General features: G+C 34.1%; 1 non-coding gene across 1 annotated transcript; it reads left to right on the top strand.

The window, feature by feature from the left end:
* Window positions 1-8,790: 8,790 nt before the first annotated feature.
* On the top strand, window positions 8,791-8,897 carry LOC112527065. Its single transcript, XR_003070686.1, has one exon. It is a non-coding gene; the product is annotated as a small nucleolar RNA R71 (small nucleolar RNA).
* Window positions 8,898-13,617: the final 4,720 nt, after the last annotated feature.

The raw sequence follows: 13,617 nt of genomic DNA, 5'->3' as shown, positions 1-13,617 counted from the left end.
TTTAATGAAACTGTTTCATGTATTTCTCTAAAATTAAAATAATGAAGATGATAATATCCATGATTAACACCCTCCACAATAAAAATGGTTAATCAACCTCTCATAATTACAAAAAAATGAACAAAATAAAAATTATTATTGGTTGAATGAGGTTTTCACGGTTTTTACAAATTGAATGATTTTTATTTGAACGCTCCCCATTATATATATATATATATATATATATATATATCGTCTACATTAATGGTTAACAGGATGTTCTTCTATTTTTTATTTTTTTACGGTTTTCCCCTATACCAGACTCTCTCTCTCCCCCTCTATCTCTCTCCCTCTCCCCCTCTATCCCTCTCAGACACATATATATATGGCAAAATACATGAAATAACAACCTACTTTCATATATAAATTTTCTTATTATATCATTGTACTTTCATTTTTTTATTATTACAACAATGTACATTCAAATTATTTACTAAGACATTGTACTTTGAAAATTTTACTTGTTATAGCATTGAGTAACCTTTTGATTTACATTTACCCATTATACCAGGTTTCCATGCCACCTAACTGTCAACGTAAGCTGTTCACTATCCTATACCGCTGACATGACATTTTTTATTACAAGATTGTACTTTCAAAATTATTTTATTATTGCATCACTAGTTCCTATTACAACATATTTTATTATTTAGATTTTGTATATTTAATTAAACATGTTTACCTAAATTTAATAACCATTTCTAATCCTAAATTTTGATTAAAAATTTAGTCTCCTAAAATCGAGATTACAACAATAGGTAACCTTTTGATTTGAATTAAGATGACATGGCACAAGTTACTAAGGGGGCGTTTGGTTTACAGAATGAAATTCGATGGAATTGTAACTCATCAAAAGAATTCGACTCTTAGGGAATTGGAATAAATTTGATGGAATTTGACCACCCCTTTTGGTTGTGTTTGGTTGGATGGAATTCGAATGAAATTCTTAAAGGAATTGAAATATTTTTGTTTGGTTCACATAATTCAACTTTAGAATTGGAATTAAATATCAACAAATGACCTTTTATGATTTTTCTATCATTTTTCTGTAAAATTAAAATTACCATTGAATATGTTAAATTATTTAAATTAAATATCATTTATTACATAAAATCAACGTAAAATTGTGCAAACTAAATAACCATATCCGATAAAATCTGAAACTGTTCATTACGTACATTATATTACTATTTACTAACATTTGAAGTTGATCACTACAAATTACTAAGATCCAATAAAATCTGAAATTGTCAACTACATACCTTATATCCAAAACCTAAATTAGAGTTTTCAAATCATAACCAAAATCAACTTTCTAGCACAAACCTCACTCATTCCTCTCGCTCCCTTTCTTCCAAACTCCAATCATTTGTAGTATGGACATATCGTGTTCTTTCAAACAGGCCAGCAACTTTTCTTCACTCTTCTCTACTTTGGCTTCAAGCTCCTTTTTCTACCTCTCCATCTTTGCCATCCAAATGGCATCTCTTTCCTTTAATCTATTTAAAAAGGGTCTCTTGGTTCTTCTCCAATTCCTTTACCTAATATATAAAAGAATTAGTGACAAGGTTGGGTTGTGGTGCTGATGTAGGTTCTGGTCTTGGGACCTTCCTTATTTTGGTGGAAGTGCCACCAGTAGCAGGAGTGGTTGTTGCAACAGTCATAACCTATGCTGCAACAATGGCAGTCGTCTTCATTGCTATTTGTATATTCTTTTTCACTCTTTTGATTGTCTGCACTTTAAGGACAGTGGGCAAATTTGTACCTTTTCCCTTGTTAGCAATGCATGTAATAAGGATGGGTGCCAAAGATATCCCTTACTCTTCTCTATATAAGACTTGATACTTTTACGGATGACCTCCCCTACACTGAACCTTTTTCCAATCATGATGTAGTAAAGGATCACCATTCTTTCAAATATCAAGGTAGTGCCATGGGTGGTTGGTTGGAGAGTGTATCTAAGGAAATAGAACAATGCTTAAAATAGGAAGAAGGTCCCTACTGTTTAAGTATCTAAAAGCCTTATTCTTCCATGTTTTGCCAGGTTGTCTAAGTGTCAAAAGCACTTTCCTGGCATCCTTATCTGTGGCATTGGTTACCAACTAATTATACTCACAAGGGGTCGGTGGAATGATACCAAAAATATTGTCAAAGATGGCAGGAGCATAACACATATCAATGCCCATGACCCTTACTGTATGGCCCTTGGATATGACAACCTCTGCATAGAATTCCCTTACAAGGGAGAGGTTGAATCCAGTAGGTACAACACAAAATATTTCTCATCCAAGCTTGGTGATGGCTTCTTGGATGAATCGGAATTCCTTTAAACTTTCAGGGCTAAAGCCCTTATCTACCAAAGCTTCTTTAGAAGCCATATTACCAAAGTGGTCATATGCTTCTCTACAAATAAAAGTCCCAAAGGAGACATTGATTCTCCTGGACTTGTTTTGATTTGGTTAAGGTGATACTCCTTTCTTGCCTTTGGCAACCTTCTTTCTTAGAGTTTGAATCTTTTATGCAACTATAGCCTCACTATCTTCAGTTTCTGCAGCCATCTATTTACTATTTACAGCCACATCCTCATCTTGAGAATCATCATCCTCAGAGATCATGTCCTCTTCTTCTTCAAAATCAGAATAATTCACTATTCTCTTTCCTTTCCCTCCTTCAGCATTATCATTTTTGGTGGTACTGCTCACCACATCCACAACCTCTTCTTCCCTCTCTATGGGCTGTGATTGGCCAACCAAAATGGTTTCAAGGTTGGTTTATTTGGTTTCCTTGGGTTTCAAAAAAGGTTTAGGCCGTGTCTTGGCTTGGGTAGGGGTGGGTAATATATTGGTTTCCAATGTAGGAACAGTGGTTGATTCTTCTAAAATGAAGGCAGTGGCATGGAATGCATCATCTAAGATATGTGATGTTGGTGGATGGGATTTGGCAAAAGGAGTGGGTAGAGTTTCAAAGTTATAAGCAGAATGCTTATTGGTTTGATGATTTGGGAGTAAATGGAAATGGCCATCAAGTAATAAAACTTGGTTTTCATCATTTGTAGTAAATGAGGGTTCCTTATTGATATCAATGTTGAGGGCTTGTTGCTAGAAAAATCTGTAGAAACATAATGGGATGAGGCTCTGGTTGTAGAATTTTGAGTTGTGCCATGATCATCACCCCCTATTTCGAGTTTCTTCAATGGTGGCTTCCTGGTCTAAGAAGACCTAGCCATCGATTTCACTTTTGTTGCTTCAATAGCAGTCGGCTAAGCAACCTCCACCGATTAGGTTTTTGTCGCCTTCTTCCTCAGACTTCTTCTTCTTTCACTTGGTTGATCAAACCCTGTTTTTCCTTCTTCTTTCTTAGCCTTCGGTTTGACTCTCCCCATGATAAAATTGTTGTGAAAATACTTGCACTCCACAGTAAACTAGTAGACCCTTTTGGTGTAAAATCAGTAAAAGTGAATGTTTGGAAGCAAGTGGTTCACTGTAGTGGTTTCAATTGTGGGTTTTTGTTGGGAAGAAACCGAACTAAAGGGGATTTGAGAGGGTAGTGGTTACAAACCAACTAAGGGTAAAATAAGGTACAAAGGTAGAGTTTTAGGGTTAATGATGTTAAAAGCATGGGAAAATGTTGAGAATCAGTTGCTTTATACTAAAATCTGCTTTTTTAAAAGGCATCTTTGTAGACCCTCAAGTGTATTTTCAACTGAAAGGACCAGTAAACCAGGTGCAGGTTGCTGCAGTAATGCAAGAAATTGCTATAGCAACAGTACCTTTTTCACAAAAATCTTGTCATTCTAAAAAAACATAGAACTAACCAAACCTTCAAAAATAAAACATTGTATTTACATATGTACATCGTTTAAAGGCTATGACAGTCTTCAACATCAAATTCTAGGAATGAGTGAGGTGTACCACAGATGTGGTACTTGTGATTTCTGTAGCATCATTATAGGAGTTTACTCTTTGACCATTTACTTTGAAAATGGATCCATTGTTGGGGTCAATAAGTTCCACTACTCCATGATGATGGACTTCGTAAACCTCAAATGGCCATGTCTACATGGATCTTAGTTTTCCTAGAAATTTTTTGAACCTTGAGTTAAAGAGCAATACCTTTTGACCTGCTACAAGTTCTCTCTGAGAGATCCTTTTATCATGCCATTTTTTAGTTTTCTTTTTGTAAATCTTGGCATTCTTATATGCTCAATCCATCAACTCTTCAAGCTCATTGATTTGTAGCCTTCTTCTTTCACCTGCAACATTTACACACATATTAATCTCTTTTCAAAGACCAAAAAGCTTTGTGCTTAAGTTCTAGTTGTAAATGGCAAGCTTTTCCGAAGACTAGCTTGTAGGGATACATTCCAATGAGGGTTTTATAGGCAGTCCTATAGGCCCAAAGAGCATCATCAACTTTAAAGGACCAATCCTTCCTTGTTAGTTTTACCGTTTTTTCTAAGATACTCTTGATCTCCCTGTTTGAAAGTTCAGCTAAGCCATTTGTTTGAGGGTGATATGTAGTAGCAACCCTATTGTAGTAGCAACCCTGTGGCTTATGTTGTACTTTTCAATAACTCCTTTCATCATGTTGTATACAAAATGGGTACCGTCATTACTAATCATAGCTTTTAGAGTACCAAATCTTGTAAAAATATGCTTATGCAAAAATTTGACCATTGTCTTTGCATCATTGGTGTGACATGTAGCTTATACCCATTTGGATACATAATCTACAGCCACTAAAATATACTGATAGTTTCTAGGCATGGGAAATGGTCCCATAAAGTCTATCCCCCACACATCAAAGAGTTCAACTTCAAGAATGTCATTTAAAGGCATTTCATGTCTTCGGGAGATAGATCCAACCCTTTGACATTCATTGCACCTTTTGACAAAACTATCAGCATATTGAAATAGGGTGGACCAAAAAAATTCATATTTTAAGACTTCGGCTGTAGTTCTTTGGCCATCAAAATGGCCACCATATGCAGCAGCATGACAATGCTGCAATACTGTAGGCACATCCTCATGAGGTATACACCTTCTAAGGATCTGGTCAGCCCCTAATTTAAACAAAAAAAATGTCATCCCATAGATAACTCTTTGCATCATGGAGTAACTTTTTTTTTTGGTTTTTATTTAGCTATGGTGGTATAATCTCAACAGCCAAAAAATTTGCAATGTCTGCAAACCATGGGACTGTAGAATGCTGTAGCATTAAGAGCTGCTCATCTAGGAATTTTTCATTGATTCCACTAGAGCTTGATTCTATTTTCTCTAATATTGACAAGTGATCAACAACTTGGTTATTTATTCCCTTCCTGGTCACTATTTCAATGTCAAACTCTTGTAGCAAAAGATCCCACCTAATTAACCTTGGCTTGGCATCCTTTTTAGAAATCAAATACTTAACGGCAACGTGGTCTGTATGAACAATAACCTTAGTCCCCATTAAGTAGGATCTAAAATTTTCAAATGCAAAGACCACAACCAAAAGTTCTTTTTTAGTGGTTGTGTAGTTTATTTAAGCATCATTCATAGTCTTACTAGAATAGTAGATGAGATGGAAAATCTTTTTTTTCATTTGGCCTAAAATGCACCACCTGCCCATTCACTTGTATCACACATTAATTCAAAAGGTTTTCTCCAATCTGGTGTGACAACAATAGGGACAGAAATCAAAGCCTTCTTAAAAGTGTCACAAAATGATTTACATTTTTTGCTGAAATTAAAAAGTTGGTGATGGTGCAGTAATAGACCGAGAGGTTTGGAAATTTTGTAAAAGCCTTTTATAAACCTTCTGTAGAAACCAACATGACCTAATAAACTTCTTATTCCTTTTACATATGTGGGCTCAGGTAGACTCTCTATAACCTCTAACTTGGATTTGTCTACTTCTATTCATCTTCTTGTGATTACATGTCCTAACACAATACTTCCTTAACCATGAAGTGATATTTCTCCAAATTTAGAACCAAATCTTCCCACATCTCTTAAGACCTTGTTCTAAATTATTCAAAATTTCCTTATAAGATCCATAGACAGAGAAGCCATCCATGAACATCTCCATAAAGGTTTTGAACATATCATAGAAAATGAGCATCATGCATCTCTAGAATGTGGCAGGAGCATTGCATAGTCTAAATGGCATTATTCTAAAAGCAAAAGAACCAGAGGAGCAAGTGAAAGTGGTTTTCTCTTGATCCTTTGGTGCAATAGCAATTTGATTATATCCTGAATAACCATCTAAAAAGTAATAATATTCTTTTTCAGCTAATCTATCCAACATTTGATCTATGAAAGGCAAGGGGAAATGGTCTTTATGGGTTGCTTTGTTAAGCTTCCTATAATCCATGCATATTCTACATCCTGACATTATCCTAGTTGGGATTAGTTCACTCTTCTCATTTTCTATTACAGTCACACCTACCTTCTTAGGAACACTTTGGACATGACTTACCTAAGAGCTACTAGCTATAGGGTAAATAATGCCAACATCAAGCCATTTCAAAATCTCTTTCCTAACCACTTCTTCATCACAGGACTCAATCTCCTTTGAGGTTTAACAGAGCTAAAGTCCTTGTCTTACAAAATGATTTTGTGTTGACAAATAGATGGACTTATACCTTTTAAATCAAAGATGGTCCAACCTATGGCTTTGGTATGTAATGAAGAATTTTTAATAACTACTCTTCTTGTTTTTCTTTTAAAGATGATGAGATGATCACAGATAGCTTGTTATCTTCTCCCAAAAATGCAAACTTAAAATGGACAGGTAGTTGCTTCAATTCTAAGTCTGGTAGTGATTATGTGGACAACAGTGGGTTCTATTTTGGTTCATCTTCTAATAGCTCATATGCAGCATCTCATCACTGCCCTCTAAATCACTATCCTACTCACCACTATTTTCAAATGGTTCTATCTTTTCACCTAGGATTTCCTCTAAAGCTTCCTCATTACACCATGACTCTATAGCACCAACCACTGAACAATCCTCTTTCTTCTCAAGATATTTCATTGAGTTAAAAACATTAAAAGTGACATTTTGATCTTGCATTCTCATAGTAAACTCTACTTTTTGGACATCAATAAAGTTTCTACCAGTGGCTAGAAAGGGTCTTACTAACAGAATAGGGGTGTCTTTATCTGCCTCAAAGACAATGATTATAAAATCAATAGAGAATATGAACTTGTCCACTAGTACCAAAACATCCTCTATCTTGCCTTTAGAAAATGATATGGATTTATCAGCTAACTCAAAGGTAATAGTGGTTGGCCTAGCCTATCATATCCTTAAGGTATTAAACACAGATAAGGGCATAAGATTGATGCTAGCACCTATATCGCACAAGGCTTTTCCAACATGCTTCCCTCCTATTAAACAAGGAATTGTGAAACTTTCATGGTCTTTAAGCTTATGGGGAAGTTTGTTTGATAAGAGGGCACTACATCCTTCAGTAAGGGCCATAGTCTCATATTCAGTCATTTTCTTTTTCTTACTCAATATATCTTTCAGAAATTTGGCATAACTGGGCATAGTCTTAATTGCCTCCATCAGTGGAATATTGATGTGCAATTATTTGAATACATCCAAGAAATTTTTGGACCGAACCTCATTCTTTTAGTTTCTTAACTACTATGGATAAGGAACATAGGATGGAACTGGGTTAATCACTGATTTCTTAGGATTTTGGACAGTAGACGTAGTAGGTGTACTATCTGCTGGTTTGGATGGTGGTGTATGAACATGGTCTTTGGGTGGTGGACCTTTGACAACACTATCTGGACTTGGCTTTGTTTTGTTTGGTTTTGTTTCACTAGGAAAAAGCAATGAGAAATCTGTTTGGTTTTGTTTCACTAGGTTTAGAAACAACTAGAGGGGTTGCTGCAGCAATAGGTGGTATTGCTGCAACAATTGGTCCAGCTTCTATAGTGGCCTTTTGTGGAATTCCTAATATATCTTTTCCACTCCTTAAGGTCACAACTTTCACATGTTCTTTGTTCAGTATCTTAGGAATCTCAATATCTACTCCTTAACTCCAGTGTTATTTGACCAATCTGTGTTTCCAAAGTCCTGATGTTTGCATTTTAATGACTCATCATTGAGTTGGTTTGATTTATAAAACCTTTTAACAATGTCTCCAAAGAAATGGATAAATCACTTTGTTGGTTTGATTTGTTTTGAAAAATGGACTAATGCTAAAAATGAGCAAGTTGATTTTGAGAAACAGTTGGTTGAAACCTTGTATTTGCTCTTTTACAATTGGTGAGTTTAAAACATGAAATATTCTAAGAGAAATTACGATGGTTTTTCCAACTAGAGTTGTAGGTGTTTGAAAACTGGGAAGGTCTGTTGTGCACATAATTCATAGATTTAGAGTTAAGGCTGCATTGGTCAAAAGTATGACCTTCACCACAGTACACACATTGGACAAACAAGGATTCAGAAACAGTTGTTGTGGAAACAGTGTTAGCAGTAGGGATAGCCAAGTTTTTCAACAAGCTAGTCATTGTTGTTAACTATGCTATAAGAGCTGTATAAGGATCTATTTCATGAGTGCCTGCTGTTTCTCTGGGTACTATTGCTTTAGGATCTGCGCAATGACCACTGTTGTTAAAAATTATCTCTAAAATATCAAAACCAACATTGTAGGTACTGGAAGTAAAGGTTCCACCTACAATAGCATCCAACATTTTTTTAGCAATGGTGTTAAGACCATTGTAGAATGTTTCCAGCTGTATGCAGTAGGGTATGCCATGATGTGGGAATTTTCTTAATAGTTCCTTGTACCTCTCCCAAGCATCAGAAACTACCTCATCGTCCAGTTGTTTAAAAAGACAAATTTCATTTCTGAACTTGGCACTCCTGGTTGGAGAAAAATATTTTTTTAAAAATTTCTCAGTCATCTCATTCCATGCGGTGACTGAGTCTGGTTGTAAAGAGTTGTACCACACTTTGGCTTTGTCTCTTAATGAAAAATGAAAACTTCAACCTTAAGGCTTCATCAGAAATTCCATTAAGATGGAAAGAATCAGTGACTTCCATAAAATATCTAAGATGTTGTTGGGTTCAATGCTTTGTACTTAAAATGTTGTATTCAAGCTTTTTATTTCCTTTGTATTTTCCTTATATAAATAGGTTGATAACTTTGTAACCGACAAATTTGAGATTTTACTTTTGGAAGATCAATACACTTTAAGCTTTGAAGAATATTCTCTCTCTACACTCTAATTTTCTACCATTGTTGAATTCTTGAATCTTGATGTCAATTTGTATGATTGATTGAATCTAGGAATATCAATTGGTATCAGAGCAGGAAAAAAACAATTGGAGAATCATAATGCAATTGATTTTGGATTGAATTTGGATTGAAGAACAAGTTCTGGACTTACTATTTTTGGACCAACTCTTGCTACTATTTTGAATCTAATTTCTAATCTGTGTGTGTTTCTTGATTGGAATTTGAGTGAAATTTGCTCGAAATTCTTGTCTGAGCTTGATAGAATCGTTCAGTTTTATAATTGAATCGAATTAGAGTTTCAATTTTGTATTTTTTGTAATTCGTGAGTCTTGATATTGTTCTTGAATGTTCTTGAATGTTCTTGAGAATTTTGATGAATTCGACCAGGGTAATATGTTCTTATTAAGAATTAGTTTCAGAAACCTGTTTTTGGACATTTTTCGAGTCAATCTGTGCAAATATTATTCAAATTTGATTGATTTTGAGTGTATTTGGATTGATTTCTGCATATTTTGTTAAATTGCTTCTTAATCGCTTGTTGAATACATTCATCGAGCGATAAGGTGTTTCATCGCTTTTTGAACACTTGTGTTGTCCGATCTCTTATCTTCATCGCTTAGCTTTTTAGGCGATAATCCATTCATCGCTCGTTGATCATGTATTTTTGATCTCCCAAAATATTGATCGATAACCCTTTTTCATCTCTCACAGTATTGTCCAGTGAAGTCCTCGTTGCTTAAGTATTGAGCAATAAGTGTTTCTTGTCCGATAAAGAGTTGAGCGATAAGGAGTTGGGCGATAATCAAGAGTTCGAAGATAAGCAGTGTTGTCCAATAAGTAGTGTTGTTCAATAAGTAGTGTTGTTCGATAAGCAGTGTTGCCCAATAACAAGAGTTAGAAGATAAGGAGGGTTGTCCAATAAGAAGACTTGGTGGGCGATAAGTGTTGATGATCTGATTTTCTAAGTTTTGAACTGTTTTAAAAGAGCAAGTGTAATTCAACCAATTTGAATTGTTTGAGATGCCATTTATTTTAGATAGAGAGAACAAGGAACTTAAAGAGAAAGTTCCTGATTTGGAAAAGAAATTGAAAATGCAAAAAGAAAAATATGTAGAAATTTTCTATGAAAACCATTTAAATATTTGTTGGCCCAAAGGTATGGTAAATAAAATGATTAAGTTAGAGAAGAAAAGAAGTTTTTACAGGAACAAATTGGTGAACTTCTTTCTAATGGTCTTTCTTCTGATTATAAGAAAAGAAATGTTGAGCTGTTAAAGAATAACTTTGAATTAACTTCAAAGGTTTATGAAGCTGAGAAAGCTCTGAGTTTTGAAAGAATAATATTTGAGAAAGAAAAGAAGAGATAGTTGAACTAGAAAAGTTGTTAGAGTCTGAAAGGAAAGAGATTGAGAAAGAGAAGAATAAATTTTCTGATGCAGAACAGAAGTTTAATGCTGATAAAAGGATTTTTGAAAGCAAATTGAAATCTTTTGAGATGAAATCTGTAAAGCTTTCTGAGCAAATCATTGATTTTGAATAGATAGTAATTGTGGAAAGATCTAAATTTGAAGTTGAGAGGAAAACATCTGATAAGAAATGTTTGGAACTTTCGAACAGCATTGCTGCTATTCAAAAGAGTTTGGATGATGAGAGAAAATCTTTTGCTATTGAAAGAAAGAATTCAGTAAAAAATAATGTTATTTTAGCTAAAGAGTTAGTTGAAAAGAAGAAATGGTTAAATGTTGCTTCAGAGAATGAGAAAGGAGATTTTGAAAATGGAAGAAATGTTTTGAAAAGGAAAGAAGATTTTTTGAAAGTAAAATTGTTGAAACTTCAAGGAAACTATTTGAACTGAATACTGATCTTATAACTGAGAAGAATATGAGATATGATTTTAAAAAGAAATATAATTTAGTTACTGAAGAAAGAGATTGGTTGTTAAAGAAACTCAAAAAGTTTTCTAAAATAAGTACTTCAAGCTCAACTGATTCTCCTTCTAAGTGTAAAATCTGTATGAATGACTATTCAAGCGTTAAATCTAACAGTTACTTTAGCAGTTCAAAATCAATTGTTGCAAAAAATAAATCTCACACTTCAAATTAGTTTTGCAAAGGTTATGTCATTGATTCAGATAATCATTTTAACATAATGAAAAAGGTTTGGTTGAAGAAATCTGAAACAAAAGATGTTGATGGTAAGTCTTCTCAATATTCTGTGTGTAATGAAAAGTCATTTGTTTCTAAGACTACTTTACCCTATATTGTGGAGTCTACTAACCAACTAATCAGTCTTAGCAAGAAAAACATTTGTTGTTCAACTTGTGGAGCAAATGACTTTGTCAACAAGAAGAAAGCCAAAAGCTGGTATGGCAATGGTAAGAATGCAAACAGCTGATATGGAAATAGCTGGAATGACAATACCAGAAATGATGATAGCTAGTGTGGAAATATCAGGTCTGAGAATAACATATATGAAAATAATTGGTATGATACTTATTGCATATCTGATTTCCCTGTGAAGAGTTCTAAAGTGAAAATATCTTATCGGAACAGATTGTATGGTACATACAATATACCTCAAAAAACAAATTGGGACCCATGAAAGTATGGGTACCAAAATCTGTCTAATCTGTTTTGCAGGTTTGTCATGTGTTTTGCTGAATTCAGATACTCAATCACATGATAGACTGATGCTTCATTTGAGGGGGAGTGTATGAATTGCCACTATAGTTTCTGAACAAGTAAGTTCAGGACCTGTTCTTCAAGACAGCTTCTGAACAACTCAGTTCAGAACCTGGGTTTATCTGTTTCGAGGGAGTATAATGATTTTATCTTAGATACTAATTTGAATATGATAATCATTCCAGGGGGAGTATATGAATTTTATCTGATCTAATTTCAAGGGAGAGTAAGTATTTTTTTCATAACTATCTGAATAAAACATGGATACTTAATTGATATAATTTTTACAGGATATTTGAAGAAGTAAATAGTTAGGAGATGAATCTTTTAACAATGGCTTGGAAGATAAGAAATTTTATCCAAGGCTTGAGCGATGAAGTAGATCTCCGGACAAAGGCATGAGCGACGAAAGAGGTCTCCGGACAAAGGCTTGGGCAAGAGCTTCCGATCCGCCCAAGGCTTGGGAGATAAAGCTTTAGGGCACAAGCTTGAGCGATGAGCTTATTCATAATTTAAAACTTGAACATGAACTTCTTCATCGACCAAAGTATTGGGCGATGAACCTTCTTCATTTGACATAGTGTTGAGCGATGACTTCCCTCATCGAACATAGCGTTGAGTGATGACCTTTCTCATCAAACATAGTGTTAAGCGATGACCGTGTCTCATCGGTCAAAGGATCGTACGATGAAGAATCATAATTGTTTTAATCTGTGTGCTTTACTATGAACTAATCATATTTTGACATGTAATCATTTTTTACCATATATAAAGGGTGTTTGGATTCTCAAATCACTTTTTCCTTGATTAATTTATATCTTCATCTCTCATTATTACCTTCACCGGACGGACATCTTTCATCGATCAATTTTTCAAGTGTTCTTCTTCATCTTCATTGATCATTCAAGAACTGTTTTGACCTTTAATCGTTGGACTAACATTGGACTTAATCTCATTATCATAGAAGGTTTGTAATAAGATTTAAATCTTGGACTAAAACCTAAGTTGTGTTATTAGTGCTCATAATACAATTTAAATATAATTTGAATATGGAAAAGTGTGACTGATAAGGTCTAATTTCTGTGTGCTATGAGTGCTCAATTTGTTAAAAATATTGAATTTGAATAAATCTGAGTGATGAATGTTCTCACTTAATTCTGTGAGTTTGAATATGTTTTGAGCGATGAGTTAAAGATGAGTATTGAAAATGAAATTGTGCGATGAATGAGTTGAGTGATGAACATGTATTGTGCGATGAGTGATGTTCACGAGTATATGAGATGAGTGTGCAATGAGCGATGAGTGATATTCATGAACTTTAAGCGATGAGTGATATTTTTTTTGAGCGATGAGTGTTATTTTTAAGTTCGTTTTTGATTTTTTTTTTGTTTTGTTATTTGCTATTATTTTTTTGTGTGTTAGAATTTTTTTTGTTTAGTAATTTTTTTAAAATTTTATTTTTGAGTATTTGTTTTTATTTTTTTGTTGTATTTTATTTTGTATTTTTCTTAGTCTTGTTTTTTTTTTGTGTGATTTTTTTTTGTTTTGAATTAGAAAGAGTGAATGAATGTTTCTTGTGTTGAGAGACTTTTAAAATCAAATTTTGGCAAAAAAAAAAAAAAAGATTAAGTGTTGGAAATTGAGTCTTGAGTCAAT

Source organism: Cynara cardunculus, assembly GCF_001531365.2.
Source record: "Cynara cardunculus var. scolymus isolate 2C chromosome LG 14, CcrdV1, whole genome shotgun sequence".
In the NCBI taxonomy this organism is placed as follows: domain Eukaryota; kingdom Viridiplantae; phylum Streptophyta; class Magnoliopsida; order Asterales; family Asteraceae; genus Cynara; species Cynara cardunculus.
This window is presented reverse-complemented; position numbering and strand designations above follow the sequence as displayed.